Source organism: Chiloscyllium plagiosum, chromosome 11, assembly GCF_004010195.1.
Source record: "Chiloscyllium plagiosum isolate BGI_BamShark_2017 chromosome 11, ASM401019v2, whole genome shotgun sequence".
NCBI classification, from domain to species: domain Eukaryota; kingdom Metazoa; phylum Chordata; class Chondrichthyes; order Orectolobiformes; family Hemiscylliidae; genus Chiloscyllium; species Chiloscyllium plagiosum.
The window spans coordinates 32,879,770-32,903,525 of NC_057720.1; the positions used below are offsets into that span (position 1 = coordinate 32,879,770).

At 40.5% G+C, this 23,756-nt stretch overlaps 1 protein-coding gene across 3 annotated transcripts in view; it reads left to right on the top strand.

The window, feature by feature from the left end:
- Window positions 1-23,756, top strand: part of LOC122554281 (zinc finger SWIM domain-containing protein 5) — a 244,346-nt gene that overhangs the window by 46,475 nt on the left and 174,115 nt on the right. Inside the window, exon 1 of one of the 3 annotated variants that reach the window (XM_043699056.1) lies at window positions 14,111-14,133. The exons of the other annotated variants lie outside the window; for them this stretch is intronic. The gene's annotated coding sequence lies outside the window, so the exon portion shown is untranslated. Of the gene's footprint in view, window positions 1-14,110; window positions 14,134-23,756 lie in introns of those variants that run through there. 3 annotated transcript variants of the gene reach the window in all.

The window sequence follows — 23,756 nt, forward strand, 5'->3', positions numbered from 1 at the left end:
TGAGGGGTGACCTTATAGAGCTTTACAAAATTATGAGGGGCATGGATAGGATAAATAGACAAAGTCTTTTCCCTGGGACTGGGGATTCTAGAACTAGAGGGCATAGGTTTAAGGTGAGAGGGGAAAGATATAAAAGAGACCTAAGGAGCAACTTTTTCATGCAGAGGGTGATGTGTGTATGGAATGAGCTGCCAGAGGATGTGGTGGAGGCTGGTGCAATTGCAACATTTGAGAGGCATTTGGATGGGTATATGAATAGGAAGGGTTTAGAGGGATATGGGCCAGGTGCTGGCAGGTGGGACTAGATTAGGTTGGGATATCTGGTCAGCATGGACAGGTTGGACCGAAGGGTCTGTTTCAGTGCTGTACATCTCTATGACTCAATGGCAGTAGTGAGAAGTGACCGAGGAGGATTCTGGGAGAGGTTGGCTTGCTCACCATAACTGAGAAAAGGATGGCTGAGGACGTGGTGTTCAACATGAGGAAGAGCATCCAACAGAGCTGTCGTGACAAGTGATTGAGGAGGATTCTGGGTCAGCTTTTCCTTCCTCATAGCAACAAATAAAAGGGAGGCAAGCTGTAGGAGGAGCAACCATTTTGACGAGGGACTATCAGGTCAAAGTGCTGTCTGTTGAGGTCAAAATGTGGGCTTCACTGAGGGTGGGGGAGAGAAGCATGCAAGCAGAATGACAAGGTGAAGTCTTTCCTTTTTCCAACACAGGGGTAGTAAAGGCAGTTATCAAAGTGGCATGTCCCTCCTGTGAGATGTGGGAGAAGTCAAATGCTGTCACAACTATGTCTGCAGGAAGTGTGTCCTCCTGCAGCTCAATCCAGACTATGTGGATTGGTTGGAGCAATAGTTGGACTCTGAGGAGCATACAGGAAGCAGAAAGTTTTATAGATAGGAGGTTCAGGGATGTAGTCACACCAAAGGTTCAGCAGATGGATAATTCACTGCCAAGAGGAGCAGGCAGGCTGACGGGCAGTTTCCTGGGGCTATTCCCCTCCCCATTTTGGATACAGTTGGAAGGGATGGCCTCAGGGTAAAACAACAGAAGCAGCCAAGCTTGTGGCACCATGACAACTCTGTGGGGAAGGGTCAAAGTGTAGGCAAGGGGTAGTGATGGGGGACTATGTAGTCCAGAAGCACAGGTGTTTCTATGGCGTTCAGTAAGATTCCCAGGGTGGTGCCTCCCTGATGTTAGGGTCAAGAATGTCTCTGTCTCTGTGGGCACAGGAAATCCTGAAAGGGGTGGTCCATATTGGTACTGACAACATAGGCAAGAAAAGAGATGAAGTCTTGCAAAAGGAATTTAGGGAGCTAGTAGAAAGTTGAAAAGCAGGTCCTCTAGGGTATAAGTCTTGGGATTAGTCCCTGTGCTGCATGCTAAGTTGAATGTGTGGCTAAAGAGCTACATTCGCTACAATATCTGCATTACTGGCTTCTCTTCCAGAGTGGGGGAGTACCGGTACAAGAAGGACTGGAGGGTCACCAATATTCTTACAAGGAGATTTTCTATTGTCAAGCAAGAGGGTTTAAACTAGAATGTTGCAGAGTTTGGGGTGGAGGGGTGGTGGGGGGAATGGGTGATGAAGGTTGGGAACCAGAGCAGTAGGTCAGCATGTGCAATGATTCAGGACAAGGCGGAGGCTAAGTCAGGAAAGTCTAATAGGAAGAACACGCAGGGCCAGGTTAATGAATATGGCAGGACTGGCAATTTTAATGTCAGTTATATAACAGATAAGGCAGATGAGCTTGGAGCCTGGATAAGTACATGGAGCTACAGTGTTGTAGCCATTATAGTAAGGTGATTGAGAGAAGGCAGGACTGGCAGCTTAATATTCCAAGGCTTAGATGCTGAAAGCATGTTGAGAGAGGGATGTAAATGTGGGAGGGGAGTTGCATTACTGATTAAGGAGAATGTCACATAGAATCCCTACAGTGTGGAAACAACCCATTTGGCCCAATAAGTCCACACGGCCCAATAAGTCCACACTGCCCCTCCGACCCACCCTGACCCATTCCCCTACCCTATTACTCTACATTTACCCTTGACTAATGCATCTAATCTACTCATCCCTGAGCATTATGGGCAATTTAGCATGACCAATTCACCTACCTGCATATCTTTGGATTGTGGAAGGAAACTGGGGCACCCCAAGGAAACCCACGCAGACACTGGGAGAATGTGCAAACTCCACACAGACAGTTGCCTGAGGCTGGAATTGAACCTGGGTCCCTGGCACTGTGAAGCAGCAGTGCTAACCACTGAGCAATGGTGCTGCCCTAAGTTTGAAGTAAGAGAGGACATCTTGGAGGGTTCATCCAGTGAGATCATATGGGTGAAATTCTGGAATAGGGAAGGTGCTGTCACTACGATGAGGTTATACTATAGGTCTCCCAGTAACCAGCAGGAAATAGAGAAAACAGTTTTGTAGGCAGATCATGGAAAGATGTAAAAACAACAGGTGTTGTCTTAAGTGATATTAACTTCCCCAACATTGACTGGGACTCCCTTCGCGGCAGGGGCTCAGATGGGGCTGAATTTGTCAGATGCATCCAGGAGTGTTTTGTAAAGCAATATGCAGTTAGTTCAACTAAAGAATGAGCCTGGCCAGGTGATCGAAGTTTTCGTTGGGGAGCATTTTGGGAACAGTGATTATAATTCCATAAATTTTAAGTAGTTATGAATATGGATAAGACTGGTGGAAGTACTACATTGGGGAAAGGCCAAGTACAACAGAATTAGGCAGGAACTGGAGAAATTAGTTAGGGAGCAGCTTGTTGAGGGTAAATCCACATCTGACGTGGGAGTCATTTTAAGGGCAATTGGTCAGAGTTCAGGACCAGCATGTTCCTCGAGGATGAAATCAAAGTATGGCAAGATTCAGGAACCTTGAATAAAAGATATTGAAAGTTTTTAGTCAAAATGAAAAAGGGAACATCTATAAGGTTTAAAAAAATTTGAAAACAAATAAGGCTGCTGACAAGAATATAAAACTTAAACAAGGAATTAGGAAGGCTAAGAGAGGCCTTAAAATGTTCGTGGCAAGTAGGATTAAAGAAAATCCCAAGGTATTTTATACATGTACAAGGAGCAAGAGTGAAATTAGAGAAATGTTAGGTCAACTTAAGGACAAAGGAGGGAATTTGTATATGGAGCTAGAGGGAGTGGGTGAGGTTCTTGAGTACCTTCTGTTGGTATTCACCAAGAAGAACAACAATGATGGTGAGTTTAGAGAGGAGTTTATTAATACTCTAAGGCATGTCAATATTAAGAATGAGGAGGTGTCTGGTGTCTTGAAAAACGTTAAGGTAGGTAAGTCCTGGGGCCTGATGAGATCTATCCCAAAATACTGAGGGAGGCAAGGGATGGGTTCTCTGGGACCTTGACAGAGATCTTTGTATCCCTTTGAGCCACAGATGAGTCCCAGAAGACAGAAGATTAGCCAATATTGTGCCCTTGTATAAGAAGGGCAACAGGGATAACCCAGGAAATTATAGGCCGGTGAGCCTTACATAAAAGGTAGGGAAATTATTTGAAAAAATTCTTTGAGGCAGGATTTATTCACATTTGGAGAAGAATAGACATTTTAGGGATAGTTAGCATGGCTTTGTGCAGGGGAGGTCTGTCTCTCAAATTTGAGTGTTTTGAGGAAGTGACAAAGATGAGTGATGAGGATAGGGCATGGAGGTTGTCTATGTGGACATTACTCAGGCATTTGACAAGATTGGTTGGCTGGTACAGATAATTAAATCACATGGGATCCACAATGAGTTAGTAAAACGGATGTAAAATTGGCTTTATGAAGTATAGTTATAGAAGGGTGTTTTTCCTGACTGGAGATCTGTGACCAGTGATCTTCCACGAGGTTCAGCGCTTAGACATTTGCTGTTTGTAACATATAAATAATTTTGATGAAAATGTATGTATTCCAATTAGTAAATTTGGAGACGAAGTGAAAATTAGCGTAGTTGTGAATTGTAAGGAAGGTTATTAAAGGATATATTAGGATATAGATCAGTTGGAAAATTATGGCAGATGGTGTTTAATCAGGACAAATGTGAGGTGGACATTTTGGGAGGTCAAATACTAGAGGAAAGTATAAAGTAACTGAAAGGATCATTAGAAGCATTGATATTGAGAGGGATATTGGAGTGCAAGTCCTTAGCTCCCTGAATGTGGTAACAACAGCAGATAAGATGGTGAAGAAGCTATAGGGCATGCTTGCCTTTATCACTTGGGACATTGAGTATAAAAGTTGGCGAGGTGTGTTGCAGATGCATAAAACGTCAATTAGAGTATTATGTGCAGTTCTAGTCACCACATTACAGGAAGATGTGGAGACTCTAGAGAGGAACAAAAGAGATTTACCAGGATTGGAGTGTACTTGATATAAGGAGAAGTTGACAAACTTTGATTGTTTTCACTAGAGCATTGGAGACTGAGGGATGACCTAATAGAAGTATATAAAATTGAGAGGCATGGATAGGGTAGATAGTTGGAATCTTTTTCCTAGGGTGGAAATGTCAAATATGAGGGGCCATAAGCTTAAGGTGAGAGGGAAAGCTTTAAAGGAGATGTATGAGGCAGGTTTTTCACCGAGTGATAGGTACCTGAAATGCCCTGCAAGGGAAGATGTTCGAAGCAGATATAAGATCAACATTTAAGAGGCATTTAAAAAGACACATGAATAGATGGGGAACAAAGCGATACAAACCATTTGCAGGCAGATGGGATTACTTTAGAATGACTTCATGGTCAGCACAGACGTGACCAGCTGAAAGGCCTGTTCCTACAAGTACTGTTCTATATTTGGTGCTTCTCGATAGAAAATTCAAATGATTCACAACCTTCTGATTAGAAAAAACAATTCTATTTGTCTCCCTCCTAAATAGCAGCCCTCTTATTTTTAAATTGTGTACCTTGGTTTTAGTTTCCTCTGGTAGGGCTGCCATAATTCTTGCATCTACCTGCATCTTGGTCTGTGTAATGGGAGATTTGCTGTCGTGTTAATGTCAGTAGATTTGTAATTTATATTGCTGGCCAATGTCCTGGAGATTTGCGCTAAAATCCTACATGGCACATGGTGTAATTTGAATTCAGTAAAATGTTTGGAATTAAAATGCCAGTCTAATGGCAACCATGGAACCACTGTTGTTTGTCATTCAGTCCATCTGTTTCACAAATGTCTTTTTGGGGAAAGAAATGGGCCATTCTTACCTGGCCTGTCTTACATGTGGCTCTAGACTCTTAACAATGTGATTGACTGACTGTTAACTGCCCTCTGTACAATTAAGACTTGGCAATAAATGCCGGCCTAGCTAGTGTTGCCTACAACCCATGAATTATTTTTAAAATTTCAATCTTTTTAGGTATTTTGTAGGTTACAATGAGATCACCTCTCATTCTTTGAAACTCTAGACAGTACACACCCAGTTTACCCAATTTCTTTCCACGGATCAATCCCATTATCCTAGGAACACGTCTGGTGAATCTTTGTTGCACTCCCTCAATGGTGACAGTATACTTCCTGAGGTCAAGGGACCAAAACTGCATGCAATATTCCAGATGCGGTCTAACCAAACTTTTATACAATTAAAACAAGACTTCAGAACCCCTATACTTGAATTCTTTTGTGATAAGGACTAACTTTCAGTAGTCTTCCTATACATGTAGGTATTGCAAGCTTAGTCCTCAGTGACTTATTGACAAGGACATTTACGTTCATTTGCTCACCTACACTTGGCAGCCTCTTGCTATTTAAGAAATACTCTATACAACAGCTCTTTCCAATAAAGTAGATAACCTCCCATTCTTCCACTTCCACTGTGCTGGTGCCCGTTGACTCAAACTGCCCAAATCCTCCTGAAGCCATTTTAAATCTTCCTCACATTATGTATTCATTCCTGTTTAGCTTAGAATCATTGGCAAATTTGCCAATATTGCATTTGGTCCCCACCTCCAAATCATTGATTTATATTGTGAACAACTGGAACCCAAATACTGATCCTTGTGGTAGTCCTCTAGTCACAGCTTGCTAACACAAGAACAACCTACTCTTTTCTGCATGTTCCAATCTTTGATCCATCTCATTCATTATCTCCTACCTTAGGTGACTTAGTTTGGCTCATCAACCTCTTGTGGGGGACTTTTTATCAAAACATCCTTTGAAAATCCATGTATACTATATCCATCAATTGCCCTTTACCAATTTTGTTAGTAACATTCTCAAAAAAGGAATGCATAGTTGCTGTAAGTTATGTAATAGTTGTTTAAAGACCATCCAAAGCCTTTTTACAGTATTTTCCCAATACATCTCCGCTTCATGCTTTTGTAATTTCTCTTAATCAAATTTGACACGCTTGCTTCAGGTTGAACAATCTCACTTTGAGACTTTGTAAAATTTTATCATGTTGTGGTCACTTGTTCCTTCACAACAAAAGTATTAATTAGCTTTTTATAATTACGTATTGCTGAATCTGAAATAGCCTGTTGCCTAGTCGGTTCCTCAACATACTGCTCCAGCAAACCAATTATTTTGTCTTCCTGGAAACATGTCATCCACAGCTTTATTCAGTCTATATGCAGATTGAAATCACCCATAATTACTGTGTTGCACATGTAGCATGCTTTTCTTCTGTCCTAAATAGTAAAATTTTTCCACACTACCACTGGTATTTGGTGACCTGTAAAATAACTGACCAATTCTACTGCTCATTGCTGTCCTTTAACAAATTGTTATTTGTTGTCTTGAGCACAAAGATTTTCCCAACAAGTTCAAGATATATATTTTAATGACTCAAAATTACACAGGTCTAAGCATTAGAATACTTGTAATTGGAATTAAAATCTCTAAAAGAGTGAAAAATGTATTGTCAAGCCAATGTGCTGCATATTGTATGTTAATATTACAGCTGAATTTAGTCTCTTTCTGTCTCCGCAAAATATGTTTTGGCGGTGCACCTTTTGGAAACGTAATTCCATCATAAAAATGCAAATGAAATTATTAATGCTATATTCTAATTATAAACCTAGTAAGGCTGAAAGAAATGCTCCTGGTTGACTTTTTGTGAAATGTGGTTTCTTTCTGAAAGGCACTTTCTATGGATTTGAGTTGCGTGTAATAAGTATTTTTGACATGTTATTCCCTTGAAATAATAATGTCTTGATTTTAGACCAATGTTCCACTTTTATTACCAAAATCCTTATTCTGACACAGGCAGAGGTTTTTGTATCATATACAGTTCAGGCTAGTACTAAACTTCTGTTAGTTACTATCTTCTCATATTTCCTTCCTTTCCAAAAATAAAAGCACTTTTCCATTCCAATTTTTTTAATGGTGAGTCAGTACGGATTTTGAATGACGTGTGAAGAAAAGAGCAACGTAAATACAGGCTGCAAAGTGAATGCTAGGGTTTCTCTATTCTGAGTGCATAATAGGGTATAATGTCTCTCCTTATCGTGGATGAAGAGGCTTTTATTGTGCGGTGATGAATGTTACAGAAAGCCACAGGAGTAGATCGGAGAACACCCAAAGAAAGACCTTTGTCTGCTGATTCAACTGGGTTTTAACTGTGTAAAATACAGACAAAAGTATTACAAACCTTGGCCCAAAAGTTATAATCTGCATTTGTTTTACCTTGTAAAACAGAGGATGGATGAACAAATAGCGTTCAGGATTGGTAAGTTGCAATACAAACAGAATTGTTGATTGATATTCAACTCCTTTTGAAAGAATATTCTGAGCAGTGTAAGCAGATTAACTCATTCACCACTGTACAAGCCTACTGGATTTAATGCACTGAACTCGAGAGAACAGGATCAAATTTATAATGCATTCTATTGTTACATTTTCTGGCAGCAAAATATCTCCTCTTACATATGCATTGAGCCTTTCATGGCCATCACGTCTGCCGGCTGTAATTTTCTCCTTTCTCATTTATGAAGTATTCTGTGTTTCTCTCTTGAATAAAGTTGCCTGGATTTTTCAGCTTTCTAATTGATGATTTTCTTCTTGCTATTCATCAGTTATATTGTGCACGGTCTTTCATCCCATTTTGATAATTTCCTCAATTAAGTACCAACAGAAAGCAAGTCTGAGGTACAGCTGCACAACATTCACCAATGCTTCCATATAGCCCCAGAAATATGAGTGATTCTGCTTCAGTGAAGCAAGTTAAAAATATTAAGAAAATCTAAAAGTTGATTGAGCAATCATGTAACTGGAATAAAATCAGAAAAAGCCCGGTTTAGTCTGTAGGTTAAGCTGCACCAATGGCAAGTGAAACTGGGTTAACATTTCTGGTTGCTGAATGTTTGTCAGAAGTGGAAAAAGTTACAATTGTAACCAGTTATGACTAAATTATTGGGAGATGGGTGGTGTGGAGACAGACAGAGAATAAAAGTGGATGGTCTTGGGCCAGACGTTGGGGCAGATTAAACAACAAAATAACTTGCAGCGTAAAGGAATTGGAGTGAGTTTTTAAAAAGTACAAGCAAGCAAAGGAAGGATACTGTTCAGCTGGAGAGAGTTCAGAAATGATTTGCCAGGATTCTGATGGGAGGTTTGAGTTATAAGGAGAGGCTGGATAGGCTGGGATTTTTTTCACTGGAGTGTAGGAGGTTAAGGGTTGAACATATGGGAGCTTTTAAAATCATGAGGGGTATAGATAAGGTAATTGGCAAGTGCCTTTTCTCTAGGATTGGGGATGTCCAGACTAGGAGGCAGATTTTTAAGGTGAGAGGAGAAAGATTTAAAAAAGGAAATGAGGGGCAACTTTTTTTTACACAGTGAGTCCTGTGTGGAATGAACTTCCAGAGGATGCGGATACACTTACAATGCTTAAGAGATATTTGGATAAGTACAAGAATAAGAAAGGTTTGGAAGGATTTGGGCAAACACAGGTAGGTGGTACTAGTTTAGTTTGGGATTATGGTCATCAGCGAGCCTCCGGATGAAGCACTGGTGGTATGGTCCGCTTTCTACTTATATTTTTAGGTCTCCTTGGGTCAGTGACAGCATTTCTGGTGGTGGTGTCATTTCTTGTTCTTTTCTCAGGGGATGGTAAATGGGACCCAAGTCAATGTGTTTGTTAATGGACTTCCGGTTGGAATGCCATGCTTCTAGGAATTCTTGCGCATCTATGTTTGTCTTGTCCCAGTTGAAGTGGTGTCCTTCCTCATCTGTATGTAGAGATACTAGTGAGAGTTGGCTGTTTGTGGTTATTTGATGTTCATGTGTCCTGGTGGCTAGTTTTCTGCCTGTTTGTCCAGTGTAGTATTTATGGCAAGGTATTTTATAAATGATATTAGTTTTGCTTGTTTTCTTTATAGGGTTTTTCAAGTTTATTAGCTGCTGTTTTAGTGTGTTGGTGGGTTTGTGGGTTACCATGATGCCAAGAGGTCTATGTAGTCTGGCAGTCATTTCTGAGATGACTTTTTGACGTAGAGGAGAGTGGCTAGTGTTTCTGGACGTGTTTTGTCTGCTTGTTTGGGTTTGTTGCTGATAAATCGGCAGACTGTGTTTGTTGAGTACCCATTCTTTTTAAATACACGGAATAGACGCGCAAGAATTCCTAGAAGCATGACATTCCAACCAGAACTCTTATCAACAAACATATTGACGCAGATCCCATTTACCACCCCATGAGAAAAAGAACATGAAATGACATCACCACAGGAAATGACTTCACCAACCCAAGGAAACCTAAACAGATAAATAAAAAGTGGGCCATACTGCCAGTGCTTCATCTGGAGGCTCACTGCTGATTTTACCTAGTATGGTGACGAAACGTCTGAAACTGAACCTTTCAGCTCAGTGAGCAGACCTACATCCAGAACCTCAAACTGAGCTACAAATCTTCTCGAACTCTAACAGCAGGATTTTTGCTGACAACCAGGATCTGAAATAATCTGGAAGAAATATGATCTGAAATCATTGAATTTGGTGTTGAGTCTGCAGGATGCTGAATGCAGACAGGACAAAAGTGGGTGTGGGCAAGCTAATTAAAATGGTAGGTAGCCAGAAACTTGTAGGTACACGTGTGGACTGAAATGTGGTGTTCCACAAAGGGTCGTCATATTGTGTTCTTCCAATCATAGAAGAGACTGCGTCTTAAAAGAAATACAGTAAATCTCTCTGTCTGGAAGAAAGACTTGGGCCTTGGATAGCAAGGGAGAGGAAGTGAAGGTGTCATATGTGCTGCACTTGCCTGGGAAGGAGAGGGTGTGTTCAAGACTGTAAAAGTATGCATCTTATCACAGAAGGAAATGTCCTTTCTGAATGTTAAAAGTGGAGGGAAGAAGTAGTTTTGTAGGGGCATCATGCTTGCTGCAGTAGAAATGGTAAAGTATTATGCTTTAACTATGGGTGGATTGAAAGTAAAAGATAAGGGAATGTCATCACTGTTCTTGGAGGAAGGGAGTGAAATGTAGGAAATAGACACAGTTGATGGATCTGTCATCCAGATTTGAGAAAAAGGGAGGACCCATCAGAAGTAGAAGCACTGCTGTGGATGATGATATCATCATAAATGATGCAACATAAATGGAAAAACTGGGAGAATTGAATCTCGTCCTCCCAGGAAGAGGAATGGGGGCATGTAAATACAATCAGGATATCTGTGGGCTTGTTATAGATATTAGTCAAAAACTGCCACACTATTGGATTAGGATCTGAGTAAGGTTTTAGTGTGGTAATGAGAAGGACTAAAACTTCAAGCTTTTTCCTTCCTGTCCCATCTGGGCACTGAGTCCCTGACTCTCCGTCAACCACCCTGGCACTCAATTCCCTGCACTCTCTGCAAATGAGTTAATCTAGTAGAATTTTAAATGTGCCGGACACAAATTCTAAACATTGCAATGCCCTTGAAGATAAAGGACCAGGATAAGGGAGCTGCCAAATGCCACATATCACATTTTCCCATACTAGTCGCATATTAGACAGGCAGCTGGACTGCATACATCTCCAAGTTGCCTCTGCATTCAATAGATGCATGTTGCTGTTCATGAGGAAAGTGGTACAGTTGTGAAGTGGCAAGATTTCATCTGGGTAGAGGAATACAGCCAGTTGCATTGTAAAGTCTTTTGTGAATGGTCTAATTCTGTCCGCAAGTTTGGTCAAATAGGGACTGTTGAAGATGGATTTGAGCAAGGCTTCAAACAGTTTCAGAATACTTGGGCATGTGAGTGTGATCTGGTCAGAGATGGGGCATGTCTGTCCTTATCCCTTGGTGTGTCACTGCCCCGCCCCGCCCCGCCCCGCCTCGCCTCGCCTCGCCCCGCCTCGCCTCGCCCCGCCCCGCCTCGTCCAACTGGCCTCACTTCCTGGTTCCATGAATGCACAATTGCAAATATCAAAGAATTGCAAGTATCCTGTGCAAAGGCACTAGAACCAAATCATTTTATAAACCAAATATAACTATTAGATGGAGTAGTGAGGACAGTATAGGTCAAAAAAATTTAAAAACTTAAAGTTTTTTAAATTAAAAATAGTCTTTTTGCCTGTTGAAGCTGTAGGTAAAAGATGCTCTACTGTATGTAACAACTCATTAGGTCATGGTTAGATTTTTAAAGTTTTTTTTTGTTCATTGGATGCCATAAGCCCTCAATTGTGTCCACTTCCGACACCTCTGTTCTCACCCAATTCGATATCAGGAGTTGCAAAGAATGCTAAACATTGTGCAATCATCAGTGAAGATCCCAATCATCACCTTATGGAGGAATGGTTATTGATTAAAGCAGATCCAAATGGTTAGAGTCAGGATGCTATCCTGAGGATCTCTCAGTAGTACACTGATTGTTGGAGGGCAGTTATTTGAATTATCTACCTTTTTTTGTGCTGGGAATGATTCTAACCAGTGGAGAGTTTTGCCACTGATTTCAATTAACATGTATTTTGCCTGGCCTTATTGATGCCAGACTTTGTCATTTTTTTTTCGTAATCTCAAGTGCAGTAATTCTAATCTCACCAGATGAATTGAACACTTTTGTCCATGAGTAGGACAAGGCTATAATGGCATCAGGATCTGAGTGGCCCTGGCTGAATTCAAATTGATCATCGGCATGATTATTGCTATGAAAATGATGTTTAGTGGCACTGACAATTGTGCCTCTAACACTTTGCTGATGTTAGAGAGTAAGTGTGACGGTATAGTTGTTGCCCAGATTGGAGTTCTGCTTTTCCTGGACAGGACATATTTGGGCAATTTCAACATTGTTGGGTAGATGCCAGTGTTCTGCCAAGCAGAACAGCTTGGCTAGGGGAACACAGCTCATACTGAAGCATAAGTCTGTAATACTATTGCTGGTATATTGTGTGGACTCACCATTGCAGGATCCAATGCCATCACCCTTTTCTGGATTTCATTTTTTACATTACATTACATTACAGTGTGGAAACAGGCCCTTCGGCCCAACAAGTCCACACCGACCCGCCGAAGCAACTTTGAATCAGGGTTGATTCTTCAACTTGATGCTAATTTAAGATTTGGACTTGATCCTGGGCCACAAGAGTACAGATTGTTGCTGAAAACATTACTCTGGTTGCTGATTGGCATTGCACAGAAATTCATTTTGCATATCATCACACTAAACATACCCTCCATTATTGTGTGGTGCACCACTGAGCAAAATGGAATAGATTCAGGATAGAGCTGAAAATGTGTTGCTGGAAAAGTGCAGCAGGTCAGGCAGCATCCAGGGAACAGGAGAATCGACGTTTCGGGCATAAGCCCTTCTTTCCTGAAGAAGGGCTTATGCCCGAAGCGTCGATTCTCCTGTTCCCTGGATGCTGCCTGATCTGCTGCGCTTTTCCAGCAACACATTTTCAGCTCTGATCTCCAGCATCTGCAGACCTCACTTTCTCCTCATAGATTCAGGATAGGGCTAGTAGCTTTAAGCTGGATATTCCTGAAGCTCCTTATGTCATTAGCTGCAGCAGTTGATTATTCTTCCCTTATGCTGTCACAGAAATATCCTTGTGCAACAGGCCAACTATTGAGGACAGGGTCCAGTAAGATTTATTCTTTATTATTTTCTTGATAAATTTGTTTACTATATTGAGCTGTTTTTAGTGCTACTCTGTATTTTAGATTCTTCAGGTCCTGACAATATCCATTAGTCATTGTTTTCTTTTGTCCTTTAGTCATCATAACATATTGAAGCAGAATTGGGCTAGTCAGCCCACTGCGTTTGCTTTGCTAGTTGATCATGACTGATATGTTTCTCAACCTCATTTTTCTCCCCATAACCCTTCACCCCCTTAGTAATCAAGAACCTATCTATCTCTGTCTTAAGTACACTCAATAACTTGGCCTTCCTAGCCTTCTGTCGCAATGACTTCCAAAGATTCACCACCCTCTGGCTGAACAAATTCTTCCTTCTCTCATTAGTCAATTTAATATACATGCTGCTGTGCTTCATTTACAGGTTGCACATGTGCAGTAATACTTAATGGTATTTCTGTTGAGTCAATACTGCACATCCCTTTTTAGTGATTTATTTTAACCCTGTTTTTCAATTGCACCACATTTGTAGATACATGCATATCCATATTGTGATTAACACTGGTGGCAGTAAATGGTGATCTTTCTTTCTCTCAAAACAGGACAATTGGAAAAAGTAAATCAGGATTATATAGTGCTTTGATGCACTCTACTTGATTAGCATTGTATACTTCCTGTTATTTTATGACTAGATTTATGACTTTAAACTTGTATATTCATCTTGTGCTTCATTCTAATTCATTCCTTCCTTTTGCTGCTGTAATTGCAAAGCCAGGTTATTAGTTTTGCTTTCATTAGAGTGAGTTTATTTTGTCTGGAATAAAATACATTTACATATTTAAAATTGCTCGAAGCGTTGTATGCTTTTCCATCCCGCTGAGTGATTTAGATTTTGTATGGACAATTGCCTGAGCGCATTTGTTCCAAGTGTGAGCACAGTGGGACACAATACTGCGATATATCCTTAATGATTTATTTGGAGAAGAACATTTGGATAGACTTGAAGCAGTGAAACTTTTTTGTTATCGAATATCAGGACAAAACTTTTAACGTGAACTTTTTCTCATCATAGTGGCCTTCTATCGGGTAGTACATACTATCAGTATCCTCATTTGAAACCAGCTGTAAGTAATTATTTATTTATTTGCTGTTTCTTATTTTCATTTGGTAGGTTAAAGGAGTTTCCAAGCTGTGCAAACTGAATCTGCTGGGGAGACAAAGTACTATCATTACAAAGCCAACAGTAATGGTGTGCTTTCGTTTGAATAGTTGGTATTCCTCCACTGTCTGATTTTTGAAGCTCATCCAGTCCAGAACTGCTGATGGCTATTGACATTAGTTTGTATCTTGAGATAGGTTAATAGTAAAAACAAAATATGTGGATTTTGGGCATTTGAATTAAAACAGGAAAAACAATAAAAATTCTTTGGCTGATCAGGCAGCATCAGTGGAGAGAAACAGAACTAAACCTCTAATGAAAACATCGTTTCAACGATGAGTTTTTTTTTGGGGGGAGATTTCTGGTAGAACTAAAACTTGCTCTGGTATTTTCTGTTAGATTTAAGTGTAATAGATTAAATGTCAGGCAAGGAATTTCTAATTTGTTAAAATTTGGAGTAAGAGTCTTTCCCGAGTCAAGAGAACTTAAGTACTTCATATTATATCTTATTTGTGTCTAATTGTTTTACTTAATTGTACAAAACTGATCTGTTACTTTGTTGTGCATTGCACAGGTTTTGTTACATTTGAACTGAGACCTCAATCCGAGCACCAAGCTCATAGTCTGCAGAGCAGTTGTGGTCCCCATCCTCTTGCATCATGTCCAGCAGACACCTCAAATCCCCAGAGTATTATCATCAGCATTGCTTATGCAACGTCCTGCAAATCCAGTGGCAGGATAGGCATACTGACATGTGCATCCTCTCCCAGGCCAGTATTCACAGTGTTGAGGGATTGGTCACACAACATGCGTTTATTGGTCAGTTTATTGAGTATAGGAGTTGGGAGGTCATGCTATTAGAATACTGCATTCAGTTCTGGTCTTCCTGCTATAGGAAAGTTTTTGTGAAACTTGAAAAGGCACACTTACAAGGATGTTGCCAAGGTTAGAGGGTTTGAGCTATAGGGAGAGGCTGAATAGGCTATAGCTATTTTCCTCGGAATGTTGGAGGATGAAGGGTGACCTTCGAGAAGTTTGTAAAATCATGAGGGGCACAGATAAGGTGAATAGACAAGATCTTTTTCCCCTGGGATAGGGAAGTCCAAAACTAGAAGCATAGGTTTAAGGTGAGAGGGAAAAGATTTAAAAGGGACCTAAGGGTCAACTTTTTCACGCAGAGGGTGGTCTGTGAAATGAGCTTCCAGAGGAATTGGTGAAGGCTAATACAACTACAACATTTCAAAGGCATCTGGATGGGTATATGAATAGGAAGGGTTTGTAAGGATATGGGCCAAATGCTGGCAAACGGGACTAGATTAATTTAGAATATCTGGTCGGCGTGAACGATTTAGACCGAAGGGTCTGTTTCCATCCTGTACATCTCTTTGACTCAGTGACACATGAAGTAGTTGACATCTTTGTGTATACTTCTTTTCCAGTTTGTATGTTCTAGGGCAAATAATTCCCACATGACAGTGAGGATGTTGTAAATGACGCTATGACATGACTAGTTATGAGGGGTGGGACAGAAGACTCCTGAAAGAAGGGCTCCCTCAGCTCTGCAGGTATGCAATCACCAGAAGAGAAGAGAAAACACTAAAAGGACACTTGAAAGCCACCCTAAACAAATGCAACATCCCCACTGACGAGTGGCAATTACTTGTCCTAGAACACACAAACTGGAAAAGAAGTATGCACAAAGATGCCAACCACTTCACTTGTCACTGAGTGGAAGCAAGTCGTACTCTACCCTGGGGGCTGCCAAAGAAGAAGTATCCAAGTAGGGGTGGCAAGGTGGTTCAGTAGTTAGCAATGTTACCTCACAGCCGGTACTCAGATTTGATTCCAGCCTCGGGCAACTGTCTGTGTGGAGTTTGCACATTCTCCTCGTGTCTACGTGTGTTCCCTCCGCGTGCTCCGGTTTCCTCCCACAGTCCAAAGATGTGCAGGTCAGGTGAATTGGCCATGCTAAATAACCCTTAGTGTTCAGGGATGTGTAGGTTAGGTGCATTAGTCAGGGATAAAGGTAGAGTAATGGGGAACAGGTTTGGGTGGAATATTATTTGAAGGGTCGGTGTGGACTTGTTGGGCCGAAGGGCCTGTTTCCACATTGTAGGGATTCTATACATTCTAAAATGCTGATTAGCTATCCCTGAGAGCCCAACTCTCTCTTTCAACTCAAAGCTAAATTGTTACTTTTAAAGCACAATTGTTTATATTCTCAAACTTTTCTAGCATTTGGACACCATTAGCCCAAAGATTGCTGTTGTTGGCTCCAAGTACAAACATCTCGCAATTTCTTCTCAGTACAACAATCTAGCTCCCCTTGATTTCTAATGTCTGGACTTGCTATCAGGGAAAGTCCAGAACATGTTCCTTAAGATAGAGATACTGACATAACAATTTTATAGAACTTATAATTGTAACAAAATCAAGCTATGATATAATGCAGTTGTTATATGGATTAGTTCTTAGCTTCACATTTCCTTTAAGAAAGCAGGAATCCTATAACATCCATCTGTGACTGTGTTCTTAACAAAAGGCATGGTGATATTTCTCTAGGAAATTGGTGAACTAGTGAATAAGAGGTTATAGTTATGAAGGGAGTAACTTAATAGATTAGAACTTTTCTTTAACTGTAGCTGAAAAAGTTAAAAGTTAATAGATGTCTTCAAGAAAATGCAGGTCTTCACTGTTGCTGAAAAAAGACTCATTGTTGAAGGGGTTTTTCTCTTGGACTCATCAGGACATTTTGCAAGAATACCAAATCAAAGATAAACCAACCTTTGTACTGCTTGAGAGGAGTTGATAAAGTATGGAACTGAAAAAAGCACAGCTGGTCAAACAGCACCATAGGAGCAGGGGAGTCTGTTTCATCAGCCTGATGAAAGGTTCTGACCTGACATGTTGACTCCCCTGTTCCTCTGATGCTGCTTGACCTTCTGTGCTTTTTCCAGCTCCACAATTTGTTGATTCTGACTTTCCAGCATCTGCAGTCATCATTATTTCCAAACTGCATGAGTGGAGAATGCTGATTGATTGATTGGAAAGTGGACTCTGGTAAAGACATTGCCAAGGAGAATGCACCAATTACTGTTGACTTGCCAGTTAACTGCCAGGTTGTTTTGCTGGATAATCACAAGGATGTAAAGAATTACATTGACAACCAATTTAGGAAGTCAGTTGGGCTAATGATATAGTGTTCTTGTATGTTCTGGAAGCTACATATATTAATACACATGGTCCTGTTCATTGCAGACAGAAAGAATCTATACATGCACTGAGCCTGTCAATGCAATAAAATAGCCACTCACTGGTTAATTTCTCAGGCCAATGACATGGTCTGGTTTAAAATTTAAACCCAGTCTGGCAGTTAACTGTCAATCAGCATTGATGTGTACATATTCCATGGCAATGCCTCCCCTAATCTCTGTCCATTTGCCACCCAGTCAGCAGACTCCTCTCATAAATATTGGTCTGTCCCCCAGTTTGTATTCTTGCAAAATGTCCTGATTAGTGAAAGACAAAAAACCTTCAACAAAATGTATCTTCTTTTCAACTGTTCTCAAGTCTCATCTATCAAACTATGATAAGTATGTAGGCCTGTAATTTAAATACTGCAAGATTGCTATTATTCGTGGAAATTAAGGATTTTTGTTTAACGTAACTATAGAATTAAAGGCAAGGTTAGAATAAAAGTTCTCTTAGAGAATGGGGTTGGAATTCTCTGCCATAGACCTTTTGAATCAGTGTTCTAAAGAGGGAATTGGGTATTTGCTTAAAAGAAGAAATATTAGAAAATGTAGAAATTTAATAAGGGTAAAATTAGAACAGAAGATAGGGAATCATTGAGGTAGATTTAAAGTCTCAAATGGCCTTTGGCCACACTAAGATAATGTATATGTCTGCAGTGCAATTCGTGTCCCAGCACTGACCTATGGGCACTAAGACCAATTGTTTTGATCCATTATTTAATTTTGTCAGATTGAAATGGGATTAAATCAGAATCATTCTGGTGTATTGCGGTATGTTACCAATTCAGCCATTAAACAATGGAGATGCATGCCTTTTCAGTTGAAATTAAAATTCTGAAGGAAATGTTGAGTGGGGAAGAATATTTGATTGTATCCCTCCGAGTGGGATGAAAAGATTTGAGTGGTGGTAAAACTTTTAACATCTGAAACCTAATCACATTCTGTCTTGAACAAGTCCATTTGTAGCTTCAACAGAAACAGATTGGAGATGGTGACCAACCTACTCTTGAGAGGTGGGATGGCAATTTAAATATTTAATAAGGTCATGTGCCTTACATCAGATTGTGGGCCAGCTTTCTGCAGACAGTGACAGGAGATGTAAAGGGCCTTTCCGCCAGTACTTGTTTCAGAAGAAGTAGGACAATAATTCTTGCTCCCCTCAGCCCCAGATTGACTATTCAAACACATGTAATTCCCACTGCCATGATTGGTCATTCTCCACCTGACCCTCCCTCTTTTCTGTTATCAGCTGTGGTCTTCCTGCTCAACAGCCAGCCAATCTTTGTGTAGTCAGTTGCCAGGTCAGAAATGAAGGGGAAAACAATATCAAAGGGCTTCCGTTTTACACATATTTCTGGGTTTCCGGGCTGCCTTTGCTGCTCTTTCACCTTCAAGTAAATATGAGATGAAATCACTTTTGGGACTGTAAATTTATTGCCCCTTTTGTAAAAGGTTCTGACTCGCAGTTACTAAAAGTTCCATGCCTAGGACTAAAATTTAGGTAAGTTGAAAAAGGTGAAATGTTATACAAGAGGTAGCCTAATAGACAGAAAGCAGAACATACCATGTCCCTCTTTCATGACTTAAACCTCTATGTTATGGTTTTTGAAACTTCTGAGTAATAAGAAACTCAGTATTGTGAGTCAGCAGGTTGGATGGTGGATGAAGGCTCTGATCCACATGCTTACAAGAGAAGGAAAGTGATGACCTAGTGATATTATCGCTGGACTGTTAATCCAGAGACCCATATAACGTTCTGGGGACCTGGGTTTGAATCCTGCCGCAGCATATGATGAAATTTGAATTCATTAAATATCTGAAATTAAGAATCTAGTGATAACCATGAGTCCATTGTCAGTATTAGGAAAACCCCATTGATTCACTAATGTTTTTTAGGGAAGGAAACTGCTATTCTGACCTACATGTGACTCCAGATCCCCAGCCATGTTGTTGACTTTTTACTGCTGCCTGTGCAATAAATGTTGACCTAGCCTGTGAATGAATAAAGAAAATAAAAATGTTTTTCTCGTTTGCTTTCTCATCCACACACTGAGTCAATTTGTGAAACGATAGTTTGTATAAAATGATGTGGTGATATTAAAATGTTTCAATAATCAATCTAATGTATTTGCATCTTTAATTTTTAATGATATAACATTGACTTTTTTCAGATGAAGATTTAACACTGTTGGAATTCAGATAACTTATCATTTTCAAAGGTTTTGCTCATAGAAACCCATGATTATATTGCTACTTTGTAATCACTCCCAGGTACCTAATTTTCTTTATTTTAAAACATGTGATGAGGCCATTACTGGAAATACTGTACCGACTGGAGATTTGGGAATTCCTTTCTTTTTCCCGACAAACATAGAAAAAGACTTCATATCTAATCAAGTATATTAGTCAAAGATTGTGCATATTAGAGAAATGTCCTGGACCCAAACTGACCGCTTTGGTCAGGATTTGTTGTCAGTATCTGGCTCAGGGTCCTTCTTTAACAGATTTTATTTTGGATGCAAAACTTTTTTTTAAATACATGAGGCTAAATCACTAAGTTCAGGGATCTACAGGGCCTACTTTCATGAGTGTGCTTTGTCAAATCTCTGCTTAGCACAGATTTGTGGGGTGTCCATTGGGAATTGACTCATCAGGATTTTACTGTGTAAATAAATAGAGAATCTGTATAGGACCATTTCACATTTTGTCTGAGAAATGTAGAATTAATGACTACAGAAGACCGCTGACGTCAACTTCACATTCCAGGCACATACACAATGGTTTGTAAGTTTTAAACAGCGTATATATTGCTGTGTTCCTGAAATTTTTCATGTGTGCTTATGTAGCATAATGCTTTCTGTGGCCTTGTCAAGGCTAGAGCCACTGCTGCTGTTACTGTAATTATACTATCGATGTTGATACTTTTCACAAAGTTCTAAATTTGAGTGATGTGAAAAGATTGGCATATACGCTAGTTAAGTTTTGGTAATACTTAAACTGATTTTCTCCCCCTCCTAACTTGTAATACCTAAAGCAAAGAAATAATGTTGCAACTATGTAGGAATTTGCACTGTCCTTGGACATTGCAAATTGCTTCCAAACCAGTGAATTGAAAAATATAGTCACTGTTGTAATGGAGGAAAACATAGCAGCCAATTTCCAAGCAGCAAGCTCCCAAATATAGCAATGGGATAAGTGAGCAGAAAATCATCTTCTGTGTTAAATTGCTGGATAAATATTGACCAGGATACAGATTAAATCATATACCCTTCTTTGATGCCACAGGATCTTTTGTGACCACCAGAGCAGACAGTAGGTACTTTGCATTTTATCAAAAAACAGTTTTAATAATAATGTGTGGAGGCAGTCTTGCCTCAACCCATTTTCTGCTAAAACCCTCGTCATACTTCTGCTACCCTCTCCAACCCCAACCAACTCATCTGTTCCAGTGAATTATCCACATCATCCAGCCTTAAAGTTCATCCAAAGCTCGACTGCTCATATGTCATCTCATAACAAGACTCGTTCACTCAATGACCCCTATGTTCACTGACTCATTTTACTTACAATGCTCCTGTTTTTCCAGATGTGCAGGTGATTTCACAAGTGTATGGCTCCTTTATGTTTTATTCACAGCTGCACATGGATGCTAATTTCAAGTTCTATGGGGAGACTTTTGGATTGAAAAGTGACTGTAGGGTGTAGATGAAATAGTGCTGTGGTTTTTAAATTTTTATAATGGTGATCAAATGTTCCCATTATCTTGTCCCCCACAATCACTCTTGCCACCACCAGCCTCCAAGAACTCTACCTTCTTCCAATTCTGGTCTCCTTTGCATTCACAATTTTGTTTGTCCACCAGTAACAGTTATATATTCATCTGACTAGACTTAAAGCTTTAAACTTCCATTACAAAGCTTTTCTGCCTCTCCACCTTTTCCCTTTAACATGCAGCTTTAAAGCTACCTACTTTACCAAGTTCTAGTCGGATGCATTAATATATCTTTCCTCAACACTGTCCTTAACACTTACTTAGGACAAGGGTAGCAGATACATGGGAACACCACCACCTGCAAGTTCCCCTCCGAGCTACTCATCATCTTAACTTGGAAATATATCACTGTTCCTTCACTGTCAGTGGGTCAAAATCCTGGCATTTCCTCCAAAGGGCATTGTGGATCAACCCTCAGTAGATAGACTGCAGTGGTTCAAGAAGGCAGCTCACCACCACCTTCTCAAGGAAACTTAGGGCTGTGCAATAAATGTTGCACAGCCATTGATGCCCATGTTCCATGAGTGAATTTTTTAAATGTCAGTGTTTGTCTGAATTTGCTTCTGAGGCATTAAGAGATTGTATTATGTTAGAACATAGAACATTATAGCGCAGTACAGGCCCTTCGGCCCTCGACGTTGCGCCGACCTGTCATACCAACCTGAAGCCCATCTAACCCACACTATTCCATGTGCGTCCATATGCTTGTCCAATGACAACTTAAATGTATTTAAAGTTGGCGAATCTACTACTGTTGCAGGCAAAGCATTCCATACCTTTACTGCTCTCTGAGTAAAGGAACTACCTCTGACATCTGTCCTATATCTATCACCCCTCAATTTAAAGTTATGCCCCCTTGTGCTTGCCGTCACCATACTTGGAAAAAGGCTCTCCCTGTCCACCCTATCTAACCCTCTGATTATCTTATATGTCTCTATTAAGTCACCCCTCAACCTTCTCTCTCTAACGAAAACAGCCTCAAGTCCCTCAGCCTTCCCTTGTAAGACCTCCCCTCCGTACCAGGCAATATCCTAGTATATCTCCTCTGCACCCTTTCCAAAGCTTCCACATCCTCCTTATAATGCAGTGACCAGAACTGTACACAATACTCCATGTGTGGCCGCACCAGAGTTTTGTACAGCTGCAGCATAACCTCATGGTTCCAGAACTCGTACCCTCTATTAATAAAAGCTAAAACACTGTATGCCTTCTTAACAACACTATCAACCTGGGTGGCAACTTTCAAGGGTCTGTGTACATGGACACTGAGATCTCTCTGCTCACCTACACTACCAAGAATCTTACCATTAGCCCAGTACTTTGCATTCCGGTTACTCCGACCAAAGTGAATCACCTCACACTTGTCCGCATTCAACTCCATTTGCCACCACTCAGCCCAGCTCTGCAGCTTATCTATGTCTCTCTGTAACCTACTACATCCTTAGTCACTATCCACAACTCCACTGACCTTAGTGTCATCTGCAAATTTACTAACCCACCCTTCTACCCCCTCATCCAGGTCATTTATAAAAATGACGAACAGCAGTGGACCCAACACCGACTCTTGCGGTACACCACTAACTGGACTCCAGGATGAACATTTCCCATCATCCACCACTCTGTCTTCTTTCAGCAAGCCAATTACTGATCCAAACTGCTATATCTCCCACAATCTCATTCCTCCGCATTTTGTACAATAGCCTACTTATCAAATGCCTTGCTGAAATCCATATACACTACATCAACCGGTTTGCTCTCCTCTAACTGTTTGGTCACCTTCTCAAAGAACTCAATAAGGTTTGTGAGACACGAACTACCTTTCACAAAACCGTGCTGACTATCCCTAATCAAATTATTCTTTTCTAGATGATTATAAATCCTATCTCTTATAACCTTTTCCAACACTTTACCAACAACTGAAGTAAGGCTCACTGGTCTATAATTACCAGGGTTGTCTCTACTCCCCTTCTTGAACAGGGGAACCACATTTGCTATCCTCCAGTCTTCTGGCACTATTCATGTAGACAATGACTATTTAAAGATCAATGTCAAAGGCTCGGCAATCTCCTCCCTGGCTTCCCAGAGGATCATGGGATAAATCCCATCCTGCCCAGGGGACTTATCTATTTTCACACTCTGCAGGATTTTTAATACCTCCTCCTTGTGAACCTCAATCCCACCTAGTCGAGTAGCCTGTATTTCAGTATTCTCCTCGACATTGTCATTTTCTAGAGTGAATACTGTCGAAAAATATTCATTTAGTGCTTCCCCTATCTCCTCTGACTCCACACACAACTTCCCACTACTATCCTTGATTGGCCCTAAGCTTACTCTCGTCATTCTTTTATTCCTTGAATACCTATGGAAAGCCTTAGGGTTTACCCTGATCCTATTCGCCAACAACTTCTCATGTCTCCTCCTAGCTCTTCTGAGCTCTCTCCTTAGGTCTTTCCTGGCTACCTTGTAACCCTCAAGTGCCCTAACTGAGCCTTCACATCTCATTCTAACATCAGCTGCCTTCTTCCTCTTGACCAGAGATTCCACTTCCTTCGTAAACCACAG